The following is a 24,470-nucleotide window of genomic DNA, read 5'->3' as shown; positions in this document are numbered from 1 at the left end:
GTTGTGGACTACAGCCAGACAATTAACCGGTTCATGCAACTGGATGCGTACCCCCTCCCCCGCATAGCGGAGATGGTCAACCAGATCGCGCAGTACCGTGTGTTCGCCATGGTCGATCTGAAGTCGGCCTACCACCAGCTCCCAATCCGCCTGGGAGAGCGCCACTACACTGCCTTTGAAGCAGCCGGCCAACTCTTCCACTTCCTCAGAGTCCCTTTCGGCGTCACTAATGGGGTCTCGGTCTTTCAGAGAACGATGGACCGAATGGTGAACCAGTATGGTTTGCGGCCGACATACCCGTACCTGGACAACGTGACCATCTTCGGCCATGATCAGCAGGACCATGACGTCAACCTTCAGAGGTTCCTCCAGGCCACCCAATCCCTCAATCTTACATACAACAAAGAAAAGTGTGTCTTCCGTACTACCCGACTGGCCATCCTCGGCTACATCGTGGAGAACGGAGTCCTAGGGCCCGACCCCGACCGCATGCGCCCCCTCACAGAACTCCCCATCCCCACAGCCTCAAGACCCTAAAACGATGCCTGGGGCTGTTCTCATACTACGCCCAGTGGGTCTCCAACTATGTGGACAAAGCCTGCCCACTTATTCAAACCACCAGTTTCCCCTTAACGGATGAGACCCGCTTGACCTACAGCCGCATCAAGGCCGACATCACCAAGGCCGCAATGCACGCGGTGGATGAGTCCAGGTAGAGAGCGATGCGTCAGACGTCGCCCTGGCCGCCACCCTCAATCACTCTCATCGGTCGAGAAGGAAGCACAAGCCATAGTAGAAGCCGTGCGGCACTGGAGGCACTAACTAGCCAGTAGGAGGTTCACCCATGTCACCGACCAGCGGTTAGTCGCCTTCATGTTCGACAACGCACAACGGGGCAAAATAAAAAATGACAAAATTCTGAGGTGGAGGATCGAACTCTCCATCTACAATTACGATATCAAGTATCGTCCTGGGAAGCTCAATGAGCCCCCAGATGCCCTGTCCCGCGCGCGCAAGATGACCGACTTTGGGCTATACACAATGACATCTGTCACCTGGAGGGGTCACCCGGCGTACCCACTTCATTAAGGCCCGCAATCTGCCCTTCTCCACTGAGGAGGTCAAGGCAATGACCAGGGACTGCCAAGTCTGCGTGCCTGGTAAAGGCTCCCAGGCCCTTTGAATGCCTAAGTATCGATTTCCAAGGGCCCCTCCCCTCCACCAATGGTAATATATATTTTCTCACCATCATCGACGAGTACTCCCGGTTCCCCTTTGCAGTCCCCTGCCCCGACATGACTTCGGCCGCTGTGATAAAGGCACCGCACAGCATCTTCACACTGTTCGGTTTCCTTGCCTACATCCACAGCGACCGGGGTACATCGTTCATGAGCGATGAGCTATGCCAGTACCTGCTCAGCAAAGGCATCGCCTCGAGCAGGACTACGAGCTATAACCCACAGGGAAATGGGCAGGTGGAGAGGGAGAACGCGACGGTATGGAAGACCGTCCTTCTGACCCACACCCCAACCGTCTCCGACTCGCCGAACTGAGGCTCCAGCTCCAGACACAACACCCCTGGAGTCACCACCTGCAACAACCGCGCCCGCTGCACCGCCAGAGCTGAGGCGGTTGAAGAGAACAATCCTGCCTCCAGAGAGACTGAATATGTAATGACCCCACGTCACCCTGCTGGACTTGATTTTTTAACAGGGGGTGAAAGTGGTGAATGTATTCACCATAATGCATGACACTGTAACCATTGTATCCACCGAATGTAACCTTTAACCTGGAGGTGGTGATACGAGCTGCTTCCAGGTACTGTGCTGTAACCCCGGTGGGCTCCGCCTTGCTCAATACATTCTCTACTCCAGCCTACACTTTATGCCCCAGGGTACCCCTGGTTAAGGGTGTAATCCCCGCCCTCTTAACGTGGGGATATCATCCTCGGGGGAAGTCACGGGGAACCTAATGGTACAGACCCCATGGTCTTTGGGTCGGGTTATAACACAGATTACATAAAAATAGGAGGTGTAGTTAATTAGAAGGTAAAAGGGAACTCACCGGGGCCATATATAACTTGGCCACCTGCGGGTGGCACTCATCTGCACAATCGGCTCTGGCTAGGCAAGTTCACGACTAATAAAGCCTTATTTTCACTCGCTCTCTCGGCCTCTTGGTGAATTGAAGGTATATCATACATTTTTACAAACAACACATCCTCTAAACTTATATTACAGCATGATGATTGTCAGGTGGAAACTAATGCAGTTGGTTAATCCAGTACTTCCTCATACAGGAAAACAACTCAATTGGGTTGGGAAAAAAAAGGAAAAAGCCATGAAAACATGGCTGTGGTGAGCACCCTCACATCTAATATATTAGAGGCGACACTGCAGAACCTATGACAACCCTTGTAGGAGTAAGTCAGACTGAGTATTTGAGGTAAGGGCCCCATTTAGGGGCAGCACGGTAGCATTGTGGATAGCACAATTGCTTCACAGCTCCAGGGTCCCAGGTTTGATTCCGGCTTGGGTCACTGTCTGTGCGGAGTCTGCACGTTCTCCCCGTGTCTGCGTGGGTTTGCTCCGGTTTCCTCCCACAGTCCAAAGATGTGCAGGTTAGGTGGATTGGCCATGATAAATTGCCCTTAGTGTCCCAAATTGCCCTTAGTGTTGGGTGGGGTTATTGGGTTATGGCGATAGGGTGGAGGTGTTGACCTTGGGTAGGGTGCTCTTTCCAAGAGCCGGTGCAGACTCGATGGGCCGAATGGCCTCCTTCTGGACTGTAAATTCTATGATACTTTTTGGAATGCATCAGATTTGGATTGGAGTATACACGTTAGAAATTTTAAAAAAATAAATACATTTAGAGTACCCAATTCATTTTTTTCCAATTCAGGGACAATTTAGCTTTGCCAATCCACCTAGCCAGCACACGGGTTGTGGGCGTGAAACCCATGTAAACAACAGGGAGAATGTGCAAACTCCACACGGACAGTGATCCAGAGCCGGGATCGAAGCTGAGACCTCGGCGTGTGAGACAGCAGTGCTAAGCACTGCACCACCATGCTGCCCGATGATTTAATAACTTGCTCAATACATTCTCTACTGCAGCCTACACGTTATGCCCCAGGGTACCCCTGGTTAAGGGTGTAATCCCCACCCTCTTAACGTGGGGATATCATCCTCAGGTGAGGCCACGGGGAACCTAATGTTACAGACCCCGTGGTCTTTGGGTCAGGTTATAACACAGATTACATAAAAATAGGAGGTGTAGTTAATTAGAAGATCAAAGGGAACTGCACATACATATGGGGAAATGGATTAAAAAGAGGCAGATGGAATTCAGCGTCAATCTGAGGGGCGAAATGCAAAGCTTTAATTATATATGAATGGAAGGAGGCTTGGTCCTACCAAAGCAGTGGGATTTAGGGGTACACTCACAGAATTTGTAGTTTGCTTTATAATTTCGATCTTTACAATGTTGGCTGGACATATTGTATATTGTAGCTTGTGGTTCATGTTATGAAAAGTTTAATTTTATTGATTCAAAAAAGCTACAGAAATATCATACAAGCACATTAAGCATATATGAAATGAAAATCGCTTATTAAGCCCCTAGTCGCCACATTCCGGCGCCTGTTCGGGGAGACTGGTACGGGAATTGAGCCTTGCTCTGCTTTACAAGCCAGCTGTTTAGTCCACTGAGCTAAACTATAGCAGGCAACAGTGAGTTCTTGTCTCGACATCACATGAGGATTAAAAAACTTAAAGGGAGGGCAGCAAGGTGGCACAGTGGTTAGCACTGCTGCATCACGGCGCCAAGGTCCCAGGTTCTATCCCGGCTCTGGGTCACTGTCTGTGTGGAGTTTGCACATTCTCCCCGTGTTTGCGTCGGTTTCGCCCCCACAACACAAAGATGTGCAGGGTAGGTGGATTGGCCACGCTAAATTGCCCCTTAATTGGAAAAAATGAATTAGTGGCCTCACTAAATCACTCTAAAATTTCAAACCCCCCAAAAAGTTAAAGGGGCGGTTTTTCAGTGACTGACCCCATTGGCAGGATGCAGGTCCCTGGAACTCCGATGAAATAAATCTGAGGCTCAGCCAAATTTCCTTTCGGCCTCATTTCAATTCCATCAGCAAGATGTTTTCATTTTTCAGCAGCTTGTTGGTCAGAGAGGGCTAAAAATATAGGGCGAGCTTCTCCGTTAGCCGGGATTCGAACCTGGGTCCTCAGTGCCGTGAGGCAGCAGTGCTAACCACTGTGCCACCGTGCTGCCTACAGGTTAGAAATTCTATTGGAATGCAATCCATAATAATTTTACGCCAATCCTGGACAGAAGAAGGTTTATCGCTTATCCAGGAGCAAAGGATATTCTTCCATGCTGCAAATGTTAGGATATTGTACGGCCTTTTGTCATTGGATCCAATTATCTTTTTGTCTGGGAGCCCCAGAACCAAGAACAAGGAACCAAACTCTAAGATCATATCAAATATCTTCTTTAGCTCTCTAAGTATGCCCAACCAGTAATATTTAATTTTGACACAGGACCAGACACAATGGCTGGGATTCTCCGAGCTTCCGCACCAAAATGGTGCTCGGCGGAGGAGCGGAGAATGGGGCCTCAGACCAATGATGAGGTACGACGACGGGACGCGATTCTCCTGCGACCGGTGAATCACCACCAGTCGCGCGAGCACGGTCGACGCGGTGCGGGTCGGGGGCTGTTGAAAGAGGCTCCCGCAGTGATTTTCCGCAGTCGACCAGCGAGTACCCGCCTGCGTGGTTCACGTATGGTTCCACCCGGCGGGAGCTTGGCGTTGCGGCTGCGGTGGCCGTCCTGGTGGGAGGCAGGGGGATCAGTCTCCAGGGGAGCCCCCACGACGGCCAGGCCCGCAATCGTGGGCCACCGATCGGCGGGCGCATGCGATCTTGGGGGGGCCTACCTTCTTCCACGTGGCCAGCTGTGTGGCTCTGCCATGTTGCGCGGTGCGGAAGCCGTTCTAGCCCCCTATGGGCCACAGAATCGCTGGGCGAAGAGGCCCGTTGACGCCGGTATGAAACGCTTAACCGCGTTTTTGGAGAATCCCGGCCAATATGTATAGTCACCACTCACTTGTTTGCATTTTTGGCAGTGAGGATATAGTCGGTCTATCCTTAAGCTTGGTATAACACTCAGATGGTGCAATATTTTTATGTTGGGTCTCCTCCGTTGTATTACAGACTGAGACGCAATTGGCATTTTCCCAGATAGTGCCCCATGTCTCCTTGTCAATGTTCACTGAGAGGTCTTTTTCTCAAGACTGCAGAGTCTGTAGCACATTCGTACAGGATCTAGAACATAATATGTCATAAAACTGGCCAATTAATTGGTTTGGTTCAGTGGATAACAGGATTTCTTTCCATCGGAGAGACATTAGCATCATACCGCAGAGTTGTCTTATTAAGAATAAAATCTCCAAGTTGTAGATATCTGAAAAAGGGTATCCCGGAATGTCATATTGTTGACACAGTTGCTCAAAAGATAACAAGAAAGCACCCCTAAACATGTCCCCTAGCCTAATGTGTCCCCTATTCTTCTAGATATCAAAACCACGGTCTATAAGACTTAATGGGAAATGTGGGTTACCCTGAATGAGAGAGAGAGCGGAAGTCAAATTAAATCTACCTTCAACTCACGGGCCATCCTCCACACTCTTGAGTGTGATTATTTGATTCTCTCACTTGCTCAGCTCAGTTCTAAAATCCATTCGAAACAATAGAGCTTGTAAGGAATATTCAGACTGACTAGCTTGAATATCAAGTCAAATGGAGGTGAGGTCCCCTCTAACACACACTCATATAAATCTCAGATGTGAGACCAATTGATACATCTTAATATTTGGCATCCCCAGTTGGCCAATTTTAAGAAACGTCTCTTTTTATTCCATATAAAGGAGGTAAGCGTCCTGTGTGATTTATTGGCCTCGTTGAGCCTGATTTAGTGTCCAGAGGAGGCCATTGAATCTTGCGAGAGACCTTGATTTGCAACACTCGAAAGGCCTTGCGAGATTTAACGAAGTCTCGTGAGACGTCACATACTAGATCTTGCCCTCACTGGGCATGATCCAGATCTGCACGTTTAAATGAACCACTAAGTTTATTTAAATATGCATTTGTGGGATTCCATCGGCACCCAGGACCTAATTCTAGTGTCTGCGAGACCTCACCAGTGCGCCAGTTAGTACTGGTTTCCACAAACGTGGGCCAATCGTAATGGCCACTGGGAAGAGGTCTCCCAGATTATTTGAGACCGCCGGATCATCAGGGACAGAGCAAGGTGACATCCTGGCACTCCCTCTGGCACCCAAAACCTTGGCACTACCAGCCTGGCACCAGGCAGTGCCACCCAGGCATCTTGAAAGTACCACCCTGGCACTGCCAGGGTGACCAGGTGACATTACCAGACTGGCAGGAGCCTTTCAAGCTGTGCTTGCCAGCAGGAAATATTCAAAGTGGAACCTCGGCAGAGAGAAACTCCCCGAGGTCTAAAAAGAGTGGCAAAATGCCTTTGAATAGTGGGGTGTTTCTCGGTGCTGCAGCCACTGAGTAACACCTCGCTAAATATTCCCGATTTTCCCCGGTTAAATTAAATTAAATTTCCCCTATTAATTTTGTTTAAGGTATTAGCAAAATCCAAAATTGGAACATCTGTAAAGAATATAATAATATAATAATCGAGGCAACACATTCATCTGAATCAGTGCTACACTATCCAACGACCGCATCAGTAAGGAGGAAGAATGGTGCAGGATCCACTTTATCGAGACCATCAAAGGGAAAGGAAGCAAGGGAGTGGGTGGGGGAGGCCTTCCCCAAGCCTTCCCAGAGGGATAGACTCGGATTTTGCAAAGTTAATTCTTTAGCCCGAGAAGGAGCCGCCTACCCACAAAATCAATAATAGCTGGAACAGAATAGACACAAATGGCAACGCATCATCAACATGGAACGTGATCTTACATTGCTTCCCACCACGAGACAGCCCAAATACCGAAGGCTTCAGTCTAATAGTCTCCACTCGGGATTCAATAGCTAATGCAAACAATAACTGGATAACGGGAAACCCTGCCTACTCCCTCACTAAAGGTTAAAATGATCAGATCTATAACTATTGGTAAGAACTGCCACCAGAGGGTTGTTCTAAAGCACTTGTATCCACTTAACAAACTCCCCTCCCAGTCCAAAGTTCTGTAGCGTGTAGAATAAATAATTCCACACCACCCAGTCAAAAACCCTCTCTGCAACTCATGAGATCACTAACCTGCTTTTGGAAAACCTGAATAATATTTAATAATCTCTTAACATTGTTTCATGAATTTCAGCTCTTTATGAACTCCATCTGATCACCCTGGATAATCGGGGAGGATTTATTTTAAACTCAACGGCAGTAGTTTTGACAACCACTTCAAATCTACATTCGCCCAGGAGCCTTCACAAGTGTCCTGCCACTCCAAATCCCCCATGCCTGTGACCCCATTGACTCCAGCAGATCAAGCTGAGAAGGGTGCACCTGCCCTGGAGCAGGCTAAGTGCCGACGCCAGCGCGGGAACTGTGGCGTTCTATGACCCCAAACTCGGCGTTGAACCCTCACCGATGCCGGGACCGGTGAGGGGCTAGCAGCAGCGCCAGGTAGAACACCCAGCTCCCACGCAATACACAGCTGGAGAATGGGCGGGTCAGTGGCCGCGCATGCGCGTGGTGACGACCTGCAGCCGTTGCACAATACAACATGGCACCGGCTGCACGCGGGCCCGACCGGCCAGATAGTGACACCCTGGACCCCCCGTCGCCACCCCGGACCCACCCCCCACCAGTCGCTCCAGTCCTCGCCGAAGCCCCCAGCCAGCGGCACGGCTCCCCCCCCCCCCCCACTATGGACACAGTCCGTAGCCGCCACGTGAGGTTCACGAAAACTGAGAGTACAAGTGAACAGCAGCCTCGTGAACTCGGTCCATTAGCGTCGGAGCATCGGGGGAGGGCCTTCAGGTAACGTCCTGAGGCCGTCCCAATGGTGTGCGGCGTACTCCCCAATTACGCCGATTTGGAGGGGGCGGAGGTCCGAAAACATGGTTCGGTCGTAAACATGGATTCTCCGTCCGATCGACGATTATGAAATCGGCATTGGCCAATGGAGAATCCCACCCGTCATCTCAGATAACAGGCATAATCATTCGCAGTCTGCCCCCTAGTCTGCTGGGTTTCTCCCAGACATAGCGAAGATTTAGGAAAAGTAAGAGGATGTACAATGGTGGCACGGCTGTTCACTGCAGCACTGTAGCTTTTCATGCAATGTTATTTTATCTCCACTTTCAAGGCTGAACATTACTCCTTTATTAGTTCCATTCTCCCCATGCTTGACATTGAGCAATGCAAGGTGGTTCCACTCGGTGACATTTTAAACGTCTGCTCGGGTGTGATGTCAGACAAGTGTGCTTAACCTGATGTAGCCGTCCAATAACGTGTGAGGATGTTACTTTGCTCGGAAACCCTCCTTGAGATACCAGAACACCAGTCCAAATGGGGGTTCATTACATGACTGTGCAATGTTTTAGGATTAATGGCAAGGATTGACCTTTGAGAGATGGACAATGTCGAGCACTGGACTGGACTGAAAGCGATGCTCTGATACAGTGATCGGTAACCTGCGGCCCGGCGCCCACATGCGGCCCATCTGGGTTATGAGTGTGGCCCATGAGACATTTTGTTGACTATTGCTCAAGCGCAGGGTTACCACATTCAACTGATTTCCATCCACGTATATTTTCTCCTACTGGTATGACAGAAGTGATATGCATGTCATGCAAAGGCACATGAAGTGAAGTGAATGCTGTTTACACACAACACTGACTGTGAGAGCCGTGCAGTCCCTCTGAGTCCAAAGTGTAAATATTTATTTTGTTTTTACCATTTGAAATTGTTGACGGTTCTATTAATATATAAATGATTGAGCATTTTTCATAACTTGTTGTGAAATATTCAGAGTGTATTAACTGTATTTAATCCTATTCATGGGTTTCCACAGTTGGTGAACAAGCCTGATTTCAATCTACTGCCCACTGAGATGAAGGAGGGCCATTCATTGCACTAGATTGCCCGTCGCTGCCCTGGTATATCTCCTGAGTGCTCATCAGTATCTATGACGTTACCATTGACGACTGTGTCAAAATCTCCCCAGGATGCCAAGGCAATGCAGGATTCAAAATGTGCCAGGCTTCCGTTAAATGCAGGCTCACACGTGATTGACAATAATCACACAATGGTCCTGCTGAACACTGGGTATGAGTACAATGCTCAATAACTTGCAGGCTTGTGTCCATGCTGTCGTGTTACAAGTCACTGTCCTGGTCTCCAATGGCATCTTGGGACTCAATAACAACATTAGGCCTCTGCATTAATCATGAACGAGAGCAGGCATTTGGAGAGATAGTGCTGTCTGAATGTTGCGCTATCTTCAGATTGTCAAGCGATAACCAATGACGGATGTTTTTCCTTTTAGAATGCATAAGTACATCGATGTATGCAATAGAATTTCTGCCATGGCCGCTGGCTTTTGTGCTCCATAGCTGTAAGGACTGCACAATGTGTAGTTGCTTAGGGTTGTGTGCTAGTGGAGTGCTTATCCCATGGCACAGTGGCCACATGCTCCGTAGGCGCCCCAGGCATTTCAAGGATGCCCCTATCATTAGGGTTCAAGATGATTTATGCTTCCTCCGTTTTAATTTTCGGATTGATACTCTTGCATAAGATGCTGAAGATGACAATGAGGGCTGTATCTTCCCTGCAGGGAAGGATAGGGACTGTGTTCCTATCAACTTGTCTTCACCTAATTCCTCCTGGAATCTTAGTGCTATGAGGTCTGTGTTGTTCATCTGCAATGGCATCCTTATGTTCCTCACCCTCTGAAAATGTGTTCCTATCGATGTCCTCATCATTTGAGGAGACATGTAGCTCCTTCATGTCTCCTTGTGGCAAAACATCCCCTCTTTGCAGCACTAGGTTGTGCAGGGCGAAGAAAACAACAATGACGCGGGAAGTCTTCTGTGGTGAGTGTTGGAGAATCCTAGCTGATCGGTCCAAACATCTGAATGTATTTTTAAGAGGCCAAAGGTCTGCTCCAATCAGGATCCCTGTGGCTGAATGTGCAGCATTTTATCTCTCCTCAAAAGTACTCTGTGGATGATGAATGATGAAATTAGCCACATCTTTAGCCCTTATCACCGAGGAGCCAACCATTAAATTCCAGAAATTTGTGGCACGCACGAGTGACTCAAGATGCAAGAGTCATGAGAGTCCCTTGGTTACCTCGCCCTACCCAGCCCAATCTAGCCCAAGCTGAACTTGAAAGAGTGAATTGCTTTGCTATTAATGAATCTTAGAGGCTGCGGCCAGGGAGCTCTCAAGGCCACATGTGTGCAGTTGATGGCCTGTTGTGCTTCTGGAAAGTCTAATATCACAGCAACTCCCACAGCTCTGGCAACGTGGCTTGCTTCTTCCATGCAGAACTGCATGTAATGGTGAACTTTATTGAAAAGGGCATCTGGCACTTGGCGTGTAGTTGTGTGTCGCCAATTGTGAGATCCCACAGAAGCCCTCGGTGGAGCCCTGGAAGGATCCACTGGCAAAAAGGTTGAGTGCAGCAGTAATTATAAGTGCGACCAGCATTGGAAGCCTGGGTGGTGTGAGTTCCTCATGGAGAATGTGACAAATATGAGCTACCACATCCCTAGACAAGTGAACATCTGTGGCACTGTCCTTTGCTCATCTCTATGTATGAGCTTGGTATTCTGTAGATCCTTAGTCGTACCAAACGTCTCCCTCCTCAACAGTATCTGGGTCTTCCAGGGACCCCACTGGCCCTTGTTCCTCAGGGTGACAGTCTTCCCTAAGCTTCCCCGGGCTGTGCCGTTTGGCAATGGGCCATTTTCCTCCTCATTCAGATCAAAGCTACCGAGAAGGCAGCATTGCCTCAGCCTGCATTCTCCACTCCTCCTTGTATCTGTGAAGAACAGATTTAAGGCATCACTGCACCTTCCTCTTGATTTCTGTCTCAACATTCCCAAGCCAGGAAGCCAGTGTGAAGCCACAAGCCTCCCATCGTCCCAGTCATACCATCCCCAGGTCACCCTCACAGTAGGTGACTGATCATCCTGCTCGGATATGACTGGGGATAAATAAAGAGGCTTTTGATCAGGATGTGTGCACCCATGTGCTGCTACCCTCACTCAGTCACTTTACCTCCATTATCACCAGTAGTCTAGCCTCGTACTAATATCGTGAGTGTAAGCATTATGCCCTGTCAGCCTTGATCATTAAACTGAGAGTATTGAAGCTTTTTTAAAAATTAAGGGTACAATTCATTTTTTTCCAATTAAGAGACAATTTAGCATGGCCAATCCACCTACCTTGCACATCTTTTGGGTTATGGGGGTGAGACCCACACAGACACGGGGTAATGTGCAAACTCCACACAGACAGTGACCCGGGGCCAGGAGCAAAGCCGGGTCCTCGATGCCATGAGGCAACAGTGCTAACCACTGCACCACCGTGCTACCCCTGAGAATATTTAAGCTTGTAGTGCAATGTAGTTTCTGTCCATCAACCATGGTCTTTGATTGTTTGGTCCTCCATCCCTTTATGCGTGCCTCTGCCAGGGACGGGTGCTAAATCAGACCAGCTCAAATGTAGCCCCAAACCTTGGCGGGTTGCCGTATGAATGTGTGTCATGAGTGAATGTATTATACTCCTTCAATGGACATTTGACAGCTAAACCTTGTTCCCCATGTCTTCAGCAGATAATTATTAGGATGCCCCTTCAATTGGCCCAAAATTGTAGACGAGAACAGGCATTGAGATCCATCCCCTATCATATTTTTCACACTTCTTTTTCCAACTGCATCATTACTGTCCAGAGGCAAAGATGGTGCTGTGAACTTTTGTGACTGCCACCAATACCTTTCCACCTCCCATCACCAACAAACGTCCTCCTTCACAATCATCATCTTCTAATTCCCACCCCTCCCGCAACTATTCGTCCCCCCCACCCCGTTACCCTTGACCCTGATGTGCTGGTGGATATCTCTGTTCTCCCCATGTTCTCTTCAATGCTAATTGTTGATTTCACCCCTCCCTTTCTTGACGCCACCTGCACTCTCACTTTCAGTGACCCCGCCTATGAGACTCTACAAAAGGAACCCCATGACTCTGAATTTGCCAATCTATCGGATACAGGTGCCTCTCATCAATGTCACTGAGCCTTCTGTTTTCCATTACTGAGACTCCATCCCCCAGGACCAAATGTCCTGATCATGCACCACAAACCATTCAGGGCATAACCATCACTGCCCAGAGAGTCTTTCGCCAAACTAAAACTCGGACCAAGACATGTCCAAAATTGCCCTTAGTGATGGGTGGGGTTACTGGGTTATGGGGATAGGGTGGAGGTGTTGACCTTGGGTAGGGTGCTCTTTCCAAGAGCCGGTGCAGACTCGATGGGCCGAATGGCCTCCTTCTGCACTGTAAATTCTATGATAATCTATGCGTGCCATCGAAAGCTCTCTAACATAACCTGAAGAGACCCTGGAAAATCTGTTATAACTGCCTCCAGCAGTGTGGCCGCAACCTCAGGACAGTCTGTTATAACTGACTCTGAGAGTGTGATTTCAGCCCCAGGGCAATCTGTGACTCCTCCTTGGACAGTCTTGCCTGAGGACAGTCTTTCGCTACCAGCCCCCCTCACCCACCCCATCATGCCTTTGTCCATTCCCTTCTCTCCCAAGTTCCACGAGCTCACTCCCAGTCATGGCTCTGCTTTCCCCTTCCGCACTGATATTGTCTCCCATGCACCAGCCTTGGTGTAGCTTCTGACAATCACTGAGACCTCATGACAGATCACCCACAATGTGCACCGGGTGATCAGAAAATGGCGAAGGTGCAAAGATGAATACCGTCCCCAGGGGGAGAGCATCATGCCTGGGCGGTAACCGACAATTGCACTTGCAAGAAGTGGCTGGTTAGGCCTTTTCAGACGGCAGTTAAGAATCAACCATATAGGGTGGCGCAGTGGTGCAGTGGTTTGCACTGCTGCCTACGGCGCTGAGGATCTTGGTTCGATTCCGGCCCAGGGTCGCTGTCTGTGTGGAGTTTGCACATTCTCCCTGAGTCTGTGTGGGTTTCACCCCCACAACCCAAAGATGTGCAGGTTAGGAGGATTGGCCACACTAAATTGCCCCTTGTGGTAGTCACCATTGTTTGTATAATACTTGTATTAGAGGTAATATGGTACTACAGGTACGGGGGTAGATCCCTGCCTGCTGGTTCCGCTAAGTAGGCGGAGTATAAATGTGTGTGCACACCGAGCTGCTACCATTTCTGGTAGCAGCTGCAGGAGGCAACACATCTCTGCTTAATAAAGCCTCGATTACTCTCTACTCTCGTCTCGTCATAATTGATCGTGCATCAATTTATTAAGCAGAGATATTACAGCGATGGAACTACACATCAAGCCTGATCACCTACAGCTGCACCCGCAAGCAGCAAACGCTGCGTCTGCCTTCGACCACTGGCTCGCTTGTTTCGAGAGCTACCTCCGATCCGCGACGGACCAGCCCTCGGTAGAACAGAAACTCCAGGTCCTTTACTCACGGGTGAGCTCCGATATTTTTCCCCTTATCCGGGATGCGCCTACTTACACGGAAGCAAAGGAGCTCCTGAAGGGACATTATATTCGCCCAATCAACAAACTGTACGCCAGTCACCTCCTGTCCACGAGACAGCAACTCCCTGGTGAGCCTTTAGACGATTTCTGGCGTGCCCTGCACATCCTGGCGAGGAACTGTGATTGCCAGGCAGTTTCGGCAGTCGGACATACTGAACTTTTAATCAGGGATGCTTTTGTTACGGGCATGGAGTCACCGTACATCCGCCAGCGCCTATTAGAAGGGGGTACCTCAACCTTGCGGCAACCAGGCAGTTCGCAAACTCACTGACTGTTGCCTCCCGTAACGTACAATCGTACACCACCGACCGCACTGCGCCCTCATGGACATCGTGGGCCCCACCAGCGGCCGCCCCCAGCCAACCCCAAGCGTGCGCCGCGCGGCAGCCAGCCAACCGCGGGGGGCCCAAATGATATTTCTGCGGGTAGACAAAGCACCCCCGGCAGCGCTGCCCGGCGCGGAGCGCAATCTGCAAGGCCTGCGGGAAGAAGGGACATTTCGCTGCGGTGTGCGAGGCCCGGTCGATCGTATCTCGGCCCATTGTTCCTGCACCCCCCACATGCAACCCCTGGGCGCCACCATTTTCGTCCCCGCAGCCCACGTGCGCCCCATGGGCGCCGCCATTTTCGGTGCCATTTTGGACGGGGCCTCAGGACCCCGGCTCGTCGGGCACCTCACCTGGCCGCTCATCGCCTGCCACCGTCGCCGACCAGCCCAGGGCCTACCAACACCAGCCGCAGCTCGCCTCCATCTCGCTCGACCAGTCCCGGCCGCACAACCTCGCATCCGCGACGACAACGGTTAAAGTCGATGGACACGAGACATCCTGCCTACTTGACTCCGGGAGCACGGAAAGCTTCATCCACCCATCTACGGTAAGGCTCTGCTCCCTTGCGGTACACCCCGTTACCCAAAGAATCTCCCTGGCCTCCGGATCCCACTCTGTGGAAATCCGGGGGTACTGTATCGCCACCCTCAACGTCCAGGGCGTAGAGTTCAGTAACTTCCCCAACCTCTGCGCTGCCCTGTTACTCGGCCTGGACTTCCAGTGCAACCTCCAAAGCCTAACTCTAAAACTCGGCGGACCCCTACCAACCCTCACCGTATGCGGCCTCACGACCCTTAAGGTCGACCCACCTTCCCTGTTTGCAAACGTCACCCCGGATTGCAAACCCGTCGCCACCAGGAGCAGACGGTACAGTGCCCAGGACCGGACCTTCATCAGGTCGGAGGTCCAGCGGCTGCTGCGGGAAGGCATCATTGAGACCAGCAACAGCCCCTGGAGAGCCCAAGTGGTAGTAGTAAAGACTGGGGAGAAACACAGGATGGTCATTGACTACAGTCAGACCATCAATCGGTACACGCAGCTCGACGCGTACCCCCTCCCACGCATATCTGATATGGTCAATCAGATTGCACAGTGCCGGGTCTTTTCTACAGTTGACCTGAAATCTGCCTACCACCAGCTCCCTATCCACAAGGTGGACCGCCAATACACTGCGTTCGAAGCAGACGGCCGCCTTTACCACTTCCTTAGGGTTCCCTTCGGCGTCACTAACTGGGTCTCGGTCTTCCAACGTGAGATGGACCGAATGGTTGACTGGTACGGGCTGCAGGCCACCTTCCCATATCTAGATAACGTCACCATCTGCGGCCACGACCAGCAGAACCACGACGCAAACCTTTTCAAATTTCTCCACACCGCTAAACTCCTGAACCTCACTTACAATAAGGAGAAGTGCGTGTTCCGCACTAACCGCTTAGCCATCCTTGGCTATGTTATGCAAAATGGAGTTCTAGGGCCCCACCCCGACCGCATGCGCCCTCTCATGGAACTCCCCCTCCCCCACTGCCCCAAGGCCCTCAAACGATGCCTGGGGTTTTTCTCCTATTATGCCCAGTGGGTCCCTAACTATGCGAACATGGCCCGCCCACTCATCCACTCCACAGTTTTCCCCCTGACGGCTGAGGCCCGCCAGACCGTCAACCGCATCAAGGCAGACATCGCCAAGACCGCGATGCACGCAGTCGACGAGTCCCTCCCTTTTCAGGTCGAGAGCGATGCATCGGACGTCGTTCTGGCCGCCACCCTCAACCAGGCAGGCAGACCCGTGGCATTCTTTTCCCGCACCCTCCATGCCTCCGACATTCGGCACTCCTCTGTCGAAAAGGAGGCATAAGCCATCGTAGAAGCTGTGCGGCATTGGAGGCATTACCTGGCCGGCAGGAGATTCACTCTCCTCACTGACCAACGATCGGTGGCCTTCATGTTTAATAATACACAGCGGGGCAAGATTAAAAATGATAAAATCTTAAGGTGGAGGATCGAGCTCTCCAATTACGAGATTTTGTATCGCCCTGGGAAGCTCAACAAGCCCCCCGATGCCCTATCCCGAGGTACATGTGCCAGCGCACAAGTGGACCGACTCCGGGCCCTACACGATGGCCTCTGTCACTCAGGGGTCACCCGGTTCTTTCACTTCATAAAGGCCTGCAACCTGCCCTGCACCATTGCGGGGGTCAGGGCTATCACCAGGTACTGCCTGGTCTGCGCGGAGTGCAAACCGCACTTCTACCGGCCAGACCAAGCGCACCTGGTGAAGGCCTCCCGCCCCTTTGAACGCCTCAGCATGGACTTCAAAGGGCCCCTCCCTTCCACCGACCAAAATACGTACTTCCTGAACGTGGCCGATGAATACTCCAGATTCCCTTTCGCCATCCCATGCCCTGATATGACGTCTGCCACGGTCATTAAAGCACTCAACAGCATCTTTGCACTGTTAGGTTTCCCCGCTTACGTCCACAGCGATCGGGGATCCTCCTTTATGAGCGATGAGCTGCGTCAGTTCCTGCTCAGCAAGGGCATTGCCTCGAGCAGGACGACCAGCTACAACCCCTGGGGAAACAGGCAGGTGAGAGGGAGAATGGGACAGTCTGGAAGGCCGTCCTGCTGGCCCTGCGGTCTAAAGATCTCCCGGTCTCCCGCTGGCAGGAGGTCCTCCCAGACGCGCTCCACTCCATTTGATCATTACTCTGCACTGTAACTAATGAAACCCCTCATGAACGTCTCCTTGCCTTCCCCAGGAAGTCCACCTCCGGGGTTTCGCTCCCAACGTGGCTGGCAGCTCCAGAACCCATCCTCCGCAAACACGTGCGGCTCCACAAGGCGGACCCGTTGGTCGAGAGGGTACAGCTGCTGCATGCGAACCCGCAGTACGCCTACGTGGCGTACCCCGATGGCCGCCAGGACACAGTCTCCCTCAGGGACCTGGCACCAGCTGGATCCCCACCCAAGGCCCCACATCACCCGACACCCCCCCTCCGATTGCCCCGGCGCCACCCACCCTCCCCCCAGCGCACCTCACTACAGCCCCCGCCCCAGGACGATCCGTCCTCCCACTGGTTCCATCCGGGGATGAAGATGAGGACAACACGCTCCCGGAGTCACAGGTGACCAAGCCGGCGCCTGCATCACCACTGGGACTGAGGCGCTCCCAGCGGAGGATCAAGGCACCCGACCGGCTAAATTTGTAAATTTTCACCAGACTGTAAACTTTAAATTCTCATATACTTTTAAATAGTTTTCCACCACCCCCGCTGGACTTTTTTTTAACAGGGGGTGAATGTTGTAGTCACCACTGTTTAATACTTGTACTAGAGGTAATACGGTAAGGCAGGTACTACAGGTACGGGGATAGATCCCTGCCTGCTGGTTCCGCTAAGAAGGCAGAGTATAAATGTGTGTGCACACCGAGCTGCTACCATTTCTGGTAGCAGCTGCAGGAGGCAACACATCTCTGCTTAATAAAGCCTCGATTACTCTCTACTCTCGTCTCGCCGTAATTGATAGTGCATCACCTCTTTATTGGAAAAAGATAATTGGTACTCTACATTTATTTTTAAAAAGAGTCAACCACATGTGGAGTCATACATAGACCAGACTGAGTAAGGACAGCAGAGATCCTTCACTAAAGGATACAAGGTCACACTTACCTCTGTTTTCTGTGCAGGGGAGCTTTGCTTGTCGGAACTCCTCAGTGCAAGAAGAGATCAGGATGCCATTTTTAAATGTCGTCTCAATCTCCTGAGCCCCTGACGCGACCCCTGAACACCCCCCCAAGTCCCAACTCACTCTAAGGGAGCCCCCCAGCACCCGCACAGGGCACCCCCCCGGCCTGATCACCACCACACAAAAAATACAGCTTAGCACCTTTGCATTGCCCATCTGGCACTCTGGCAGTGCCCCTGCCAATTGGAAGTGCCAGGGTGCCAGTTGGCACTGCCAGGGTGCCAGGCTGGCAGTACCAAGGTGCCTAAGTGGAACCAGCAATGTCAGGGTACCAACTTGCCCAGAGGGCATGCACTGGGGGCTTCCAATCCCCTGAGTGACCCCCTCCCCCCGAGTGCCATTCTGTCTGGTCCCGGTTTTTGGTGACCAGCACTGAACTGTACTCACCCGAGGTCTCCAAGGCAAGAGAGTTATTAAAAATAAATTTAAAGTACCCAATTATTTTTTTTCCAATTAAGGGGGAAATTTAGCATGACCAATCAACCTAACCTGCACATCTTTGGGTTGTGGGGGTGAAACCCCCGCTGACATGGGGAGGAATGTGCAAGCTCCACACGGCCAGTGACTGACCCAGGGCCAGGATTCGAACCCGGGTCCTCAGCGCCGCCGTCCCAATGCTAACCACTGCGCCACATGCCGCCCAATGCAAGAGAGTTAGATCCCTCGCCTTGGGTCGACCCTGGCTACGCATATTAGAATGAGAGTAGCTGTCTCACTCTAATATGCAGATTACATTGCGACATCTCGAGAGATTGCGTTAGATCTTGCACGGCGTGGAGGGCCAGGAAGATCCTGAAGTGGGATCTCCCGGCATCAACTGGTTGCGTTGTGCCGCGCTCGCTGTTTTTTGGGCGCAATGTGACCGGTAGATCCGACCCAAGGTTGTAACAGTTACAAATTTAATTCAGGGTGTAGGTGCAAGCTACACAGAGAAGAATGGGTTGGAGGCCCCTTGACCACTAAGTACTGCTTCTTGATTTACCTTGCCTTTGCTGCTCATACTCAATGGGTTATGAATATCTATGTGAACTGCCCAAGGATATTCTTGTGTTCCAGACTATCGATGGGTGCAACTTGTTTTCCATTGGTAGTGAAGTTGACTGTGAACATCTGGGCAATGTTCTCCATCACAATCTTTCGAGTAGAAATTCCTTAAGGCCATTTTGGAGACTGAACTCAATGCAATGCATGGAACACAAATATAATCAGGGAGCCCAAGTCGGAACTCACTGCCTGCTAAGATGGAAGCCAAGGCAATGAATGATTTCAAATGGAAATTAGGTTAACATTCGAGGGAAGTAAAATTTCCAGGGCTACGAAGATAAAGCTGGGAAATAAGACTGACTGGCTTGCGGTACAAAAAGTTGGCATGACTCGGTGGGCCATGACTCCTTCTCTGGCATAACAACTTTAAGATCCACAATTAGGCCTTGAACCTCATTGATTTAATTTCGATGAATGTCCGACACCTATTATGGCTCCACAATCATCTCCTCCATTTGGAATGATCAATGTTGGGGTACATGCTTGGTTCATGCTGATCCGAAGGTGCAAATCACTGGAAGAACAATGAGTTAAGAATCCATTGTGATGACCTGAGCACCCCTTGTTGATTTCCCTTGCCTTCACTGCTCTTTACTTGATGATATCCTATACTAAGTGTCTTGCCCTTTCACTTAGATTGCTGAATTTAAAAAAACAGTACAGCCCAGGGCCAGAAATCTCATTGCCATGCTTTTTGCAAAGTTCCTGAACATGTCTCGTTACACCAATGCCAATAATGTTTTCTAACATCACAATTACTTTAGAAGTTGTTAAAAATGCCTCTTGGCAGGTGCTGTATGTGAAAATTAGCATCCGACATATCAAATATTTTAATGCAAAAGTAGAAGATTATTATTTTTCCTGTGTGCCGACTAATGGCTATTCTGGATTGTACTGCCTTGAACTGGTAAGGTTTGTTTAATCAGTAATGTGTCATGACTTTGTCAGAGCGAGTTTGCGTATAACCTTTCGCAAGTAAGTTTGGGGTGGGCACAATAAGTTTCACAAATCTAACATTGGAATTATTAGGAGCCCAGAGCTTCAGTGACTGTAAACAGAACGATACATTTTCAAAGTGCAAAAGGATACCAAAGGAAAAGATTGCTTTTATATTGCAGGCAGAATTAACTATTTTCTGCTCAAATTAGATTCAAATTTGCCCTCCAACAAAGCTGTATCAATACTTTAGACAATATTAGCTCTTCTTCAAATAAAGATGCCAGTTTATCTTCAGAATGCTTCAGGAATGCTAAAATCTCAGCCAAACACCCTTTGGAATACTAGAAAGCTGATTTTGGTTGTAATCGTCAATCCCGTGCGAATGGTGCTCAAAATAGCGCAAATTTTCAAATTGACGATTTTTTGCTCAAACCTCTGATCAAAGTCATTACACATTGCTGAATGTAAAGTCTTCCATTAACCTGTGCAACCAGACAGCATTTATAAAATGTCAATACACTTGAAAAGGGGTTATTAGAAAAAATAAGCATTTTAAGTAAATTTCACGCCAAGATCTGGTGTAATCTAATTTTACAAACCTATACAAAATATTTACTAATGTTGTTAATGCACATTATTCATTTTCTTAGTAAAATAAATATTTTTTAATTCAAACTTTTAATAGGTGCCCTTGCACCTGAAAAGAGCTTTGCTTTAAGAACCTCATCATGGGTCCTTAAATGGGCACAATTAGCAGCAAGTTGCCATGGTGATTAATTCAGCATGAGGGTGTGACTGGCTTTCTGGGCGAGCTGGCTTCCAGCCAGATGGGTTTTAAGGCAACAGGAAAGATTGCAGATGCTCAATATGCTGGATGTAATTTATGCTTGAACGTCCTCAATTTTTACTCGTTTGCCCGATTTTGAATAACCTTGCAAAGGGTTCTCTGTACCTGAAAAATGTCATATCACAACAGAATTATTAACACATCCAGAAGTTTTTTTAAAGAAAGAGAAAGTCCAAGCTGGGATAAAGCCACAAAGGGGTGGACAGGACAGGGCAAAACCACAGGCAGCGACGGAGAAATGGAAGTGGCAGAAATATTAAACAATTACCTTGCTTCAGCATTTAGCAGAAAGAAGGAGCAGTTGGACATGGCGTCAGAAGATAAGATTGGAAATGATATAACCACGTTTAAAATGAAAAGAGGAAATATATTAAATAAATTAATCAAATGCAGAAAGGATAAAATCCTTGGTTTGGACACATTGCAAAAGTTCACTTTAAAATAATCTAGAAAAAAGAAAGGAGAGGTATTGAATAATTTGTTACAAAAAACATGTAGTGACTGAGGACTGGTGGATAACTAATATCGTACCTATATTTAAGAAGGATGATGGAGTATGTCCAGGTATAGATCAGGCAGCTTAAGTTTGGTGGCAGGAAATATTATCGAAACCCTATTAGCGAAGGAAATAGAAAAGTAACATTCACACCGCAGAAGTGCCAGACCATGACTGTGTCCATCAAGGGAGAACCTAACCATCTCCCCTTGACATTCAGTGGCATTCCCATCACTGAATCCCCAGCAGCAACATCCTGGGGTTACCATTGACCAGAAACTGAACTGGACCACCGATATATGGGTGGCATGGTGGCACAGTGGTTCGCACTGCTGCCTCAGTGCCAGGGACCCGGGTTCGATTCCAATCTTGGGTGACTGTCTGTATGGGTTTCCTCCAGGCACTCTGGCTTCCTCCCACTGTCCAAAGGTGTGCAGGTTAGGTGGATTGGCCATGCTAAGTTGCCCCTTAGTGTCCAAAATGTTAGGTGTAGGTTACAGGGATAGGGTGGGGGTGTGGGCTTAGATAGGGTGTTCTTTCGGAGGGTCAGTGCAGACTCGATGGGCCGAATGGCCTCCTTTTGCATTGTAGGGATTTTATGATTCTATGATTAGTCATGATTCTATGATTCTATAAACACTGTGGCTACAAGAGTAGGACAAAGACTGACATTCTGTGCCGAGTAACTCTCCTGTTTCCTCAAAACCTGCCGATGATCTGCAAGGCACAAGTCAGGAATGTGATGGAATAGTCTCAACTTGCCTGGATGAGTGCAGCTCCAACAATAGTCTGGAAGCTCGACACCATCCAGGACAAAGCAGCCCACTTGATTGGCACCCCATTCACCACCTTAAACATTCACCCCCCCACCACCAAGCAATGCATACCATCTGAAAGATCATAGAATCCATAGAATTCTTACAGTGCAGAAGGACGGCATTCAGCCCATCGAGTTTGCACTGACACTCCAAATGTGCACGCTACCTCGGCCCAATCCCCAGCCCTAACCCTGTATGCCTGTAACCCCACCTAACCTTTGGACACTTTGGGGCAATTTATCATGGCCAATCCACCTAACCTGCACATCTTTGGACTGTGGGAGGAAACTGGAGCATCACGCAGACATGGGCAGAACATGCAAACGCCACACAGTCACCCAAGGTCGGAGTCGAACCCGGGTCCCTGACATTGTGAGGCAGCAGCGCTAGCCACTGTGCCACCGTGCTGCAGCTACTCACTGAACCTCCTCCAACGACACCTTCCAACTCACAAACTAAACCACCAAGAAGGACAGGGACAGCAGATGCATGGGCAGATCACCATCTGCAAATTCCCTTTCAGGCTCTGTAATATCCTGACTGATTCTTCATTGTCACTGGGTAAGTCCTTAAGAGCACTGTGGGTGGGCCTACACCACATTCTTTGCAAGAGTTCAAGAAGGCAGCACGTCACGGCCTTCTCAAGGGCAATTAAGGATGGGCAATAAATGCTGGCCTAGCCAGCGACACCCACATCCTGTGAACGGATACTAAAAGAAGACAAGCATCTGGAAACCAAAATTAGAATAATAGCTAGCATGGATTTCAAAAGTGGTCTTGCTTGACTAAACCTGTAGAATTCTTCGATGAGGTAACAGGAAGAGTAGGGAAATCTAGAGTAGATTTAATTCATCTAGATTTCCAAAGGTGTCCCAAAATAAACTAATAAAGAAAGTCAGGGAATACAGAGCAGTGACACAAGCAGCAGGATTAGAGGAGTAACAGAAGATAGAGATACAAACGCACCAGTCCCTAAAAACAGTGATGCAGATTAACAAGTCTATTAAAAAAAACCACAAGGGTTTATTCTAAAGGAATAGAATTAAAAATTAGTGAGGTTAAGCTAAATGTGTACTAAACCTTACTTCGAGCACATTGAGGGCGCTATTCTCCGGCCTTGTTACACACTCGCTCAAGCGAAACAAGGCCGGTGAATAGTGGGAGAGGAGAAAAACAGGCGCCAAACAGTTTGCGATGCAATTGGCCCGCTCCCCGAGATGAAATCGTGATCTCGCCGTAGCACGGCAAGAAACCAATTTTTTTAAAAATTCATCCATGGGATGTGGGTGTCGCTGGCTGGGGCAGCATTTATTGCCCATCCCTGAGGGCAATTAAGAGTTAACCACATTGCTGTGGGTCTGGAGTCACATGTAGGCCAGACCAGGTAAGGACGACAGATTTCCTTCCCAAAAGGACATTAGTGAACCAGATGGGTTTTTACGACAATCGACAAAAGTTTCATTGTCACCTTTAGACTTTTAATCTTCAATAGACTTTTTATTGAAATTTCACCACCTGCCATGGTGGGTTTCGAACCCAGGTTCCCAGAGCTTGACTTTAGGTCTCTGTATTACTAGTCCAGTGACAATACCAATACACCACTGCCTCCCCATATTATCACCACTTAAAATCCATTTTCATACAATTAACAAGAGCCATCCCATATCCACCGACCTCCCATCATTCAGCAGCCTCACCAGCAAGAGGTCACCCTGGTACTGATTAGTCCTCCTTTTGAAAAACGTGAACCTGGTGGAAGGCCTTCTGAGGGGAGCCGAGAAGGTGAGTAGCCACCTTTGCTCGCAGGCAGAGAGCCCGGGGGTTCTGGGCTTGCCACAACAGTGCTCGGCAGGGGGGTGGGTGACCCTCCGCAGGGGTGGGCTGCCATGGGAGGATATGGGGGTGCTGGGAGGGGCAACCAGGGGGCAACTGCACGCAGCACCACAATGCCAACCCCAGGATCAAGTGTACCCATCCCTGGGGCACCCCATGTTCCTGCCTGACTGCCCCATTGACCACCACAGCCCCCACCAACTGCTGAGGCCTCTAATAGGGAATTGGCAATCATGGTCAAGTGAGCACTTCCCGTGGGTGGGCGGGCCAAGTAGCATGTGGAAGTCATTGCCGAGCATCCCAATCACACCTTAATGCCTGGACACTGGCTTGAACACTGCGGGTGGCAGCACCAGACACTCAACATCCGAACACCCAGGGGATGGGACACAGCACCGGGGACACGTCCACAGCCGCAGGGGGGGTGAGTGCCATGGGGAGGGTGGGGGGGTGCCTGGAGAGATGAGACAAGATTTTGGAGGTCGGCCCGCATTGCGGAAGAAGATGACAGAGGCATCATGCTAGTTGTGCACAAAGGTGTTTATTATGTTTTACAATCCCCCGCCCTCCCGATGGAGCTGCTGCCTCGCCCCCCAACCCCCCCCCCCCAACTCCTACCTCCCACCCCATCCTCCTCTCTTGGTGCCCTCAGTGATCCTCAACG

This window comes from Scyliorhinus torazame, chromosome 15 (genome assembly GCF_047496885.1).
Source record: "Scyliorhinus torazame isolate Kashiwa2021f chromosome 15, sScyTor2.1, whole genome shotgun sequence".
Lineage (NCBI taxonomy): Eukaryota > Metazoa > Chordata > Chondrichthyes > Carcharhiniformes > Scyliorhinidae > Scyliorhinus > Scyliorhinus torazame.
Note: the sequence above shows the minus strand (reverse complement) of the source record.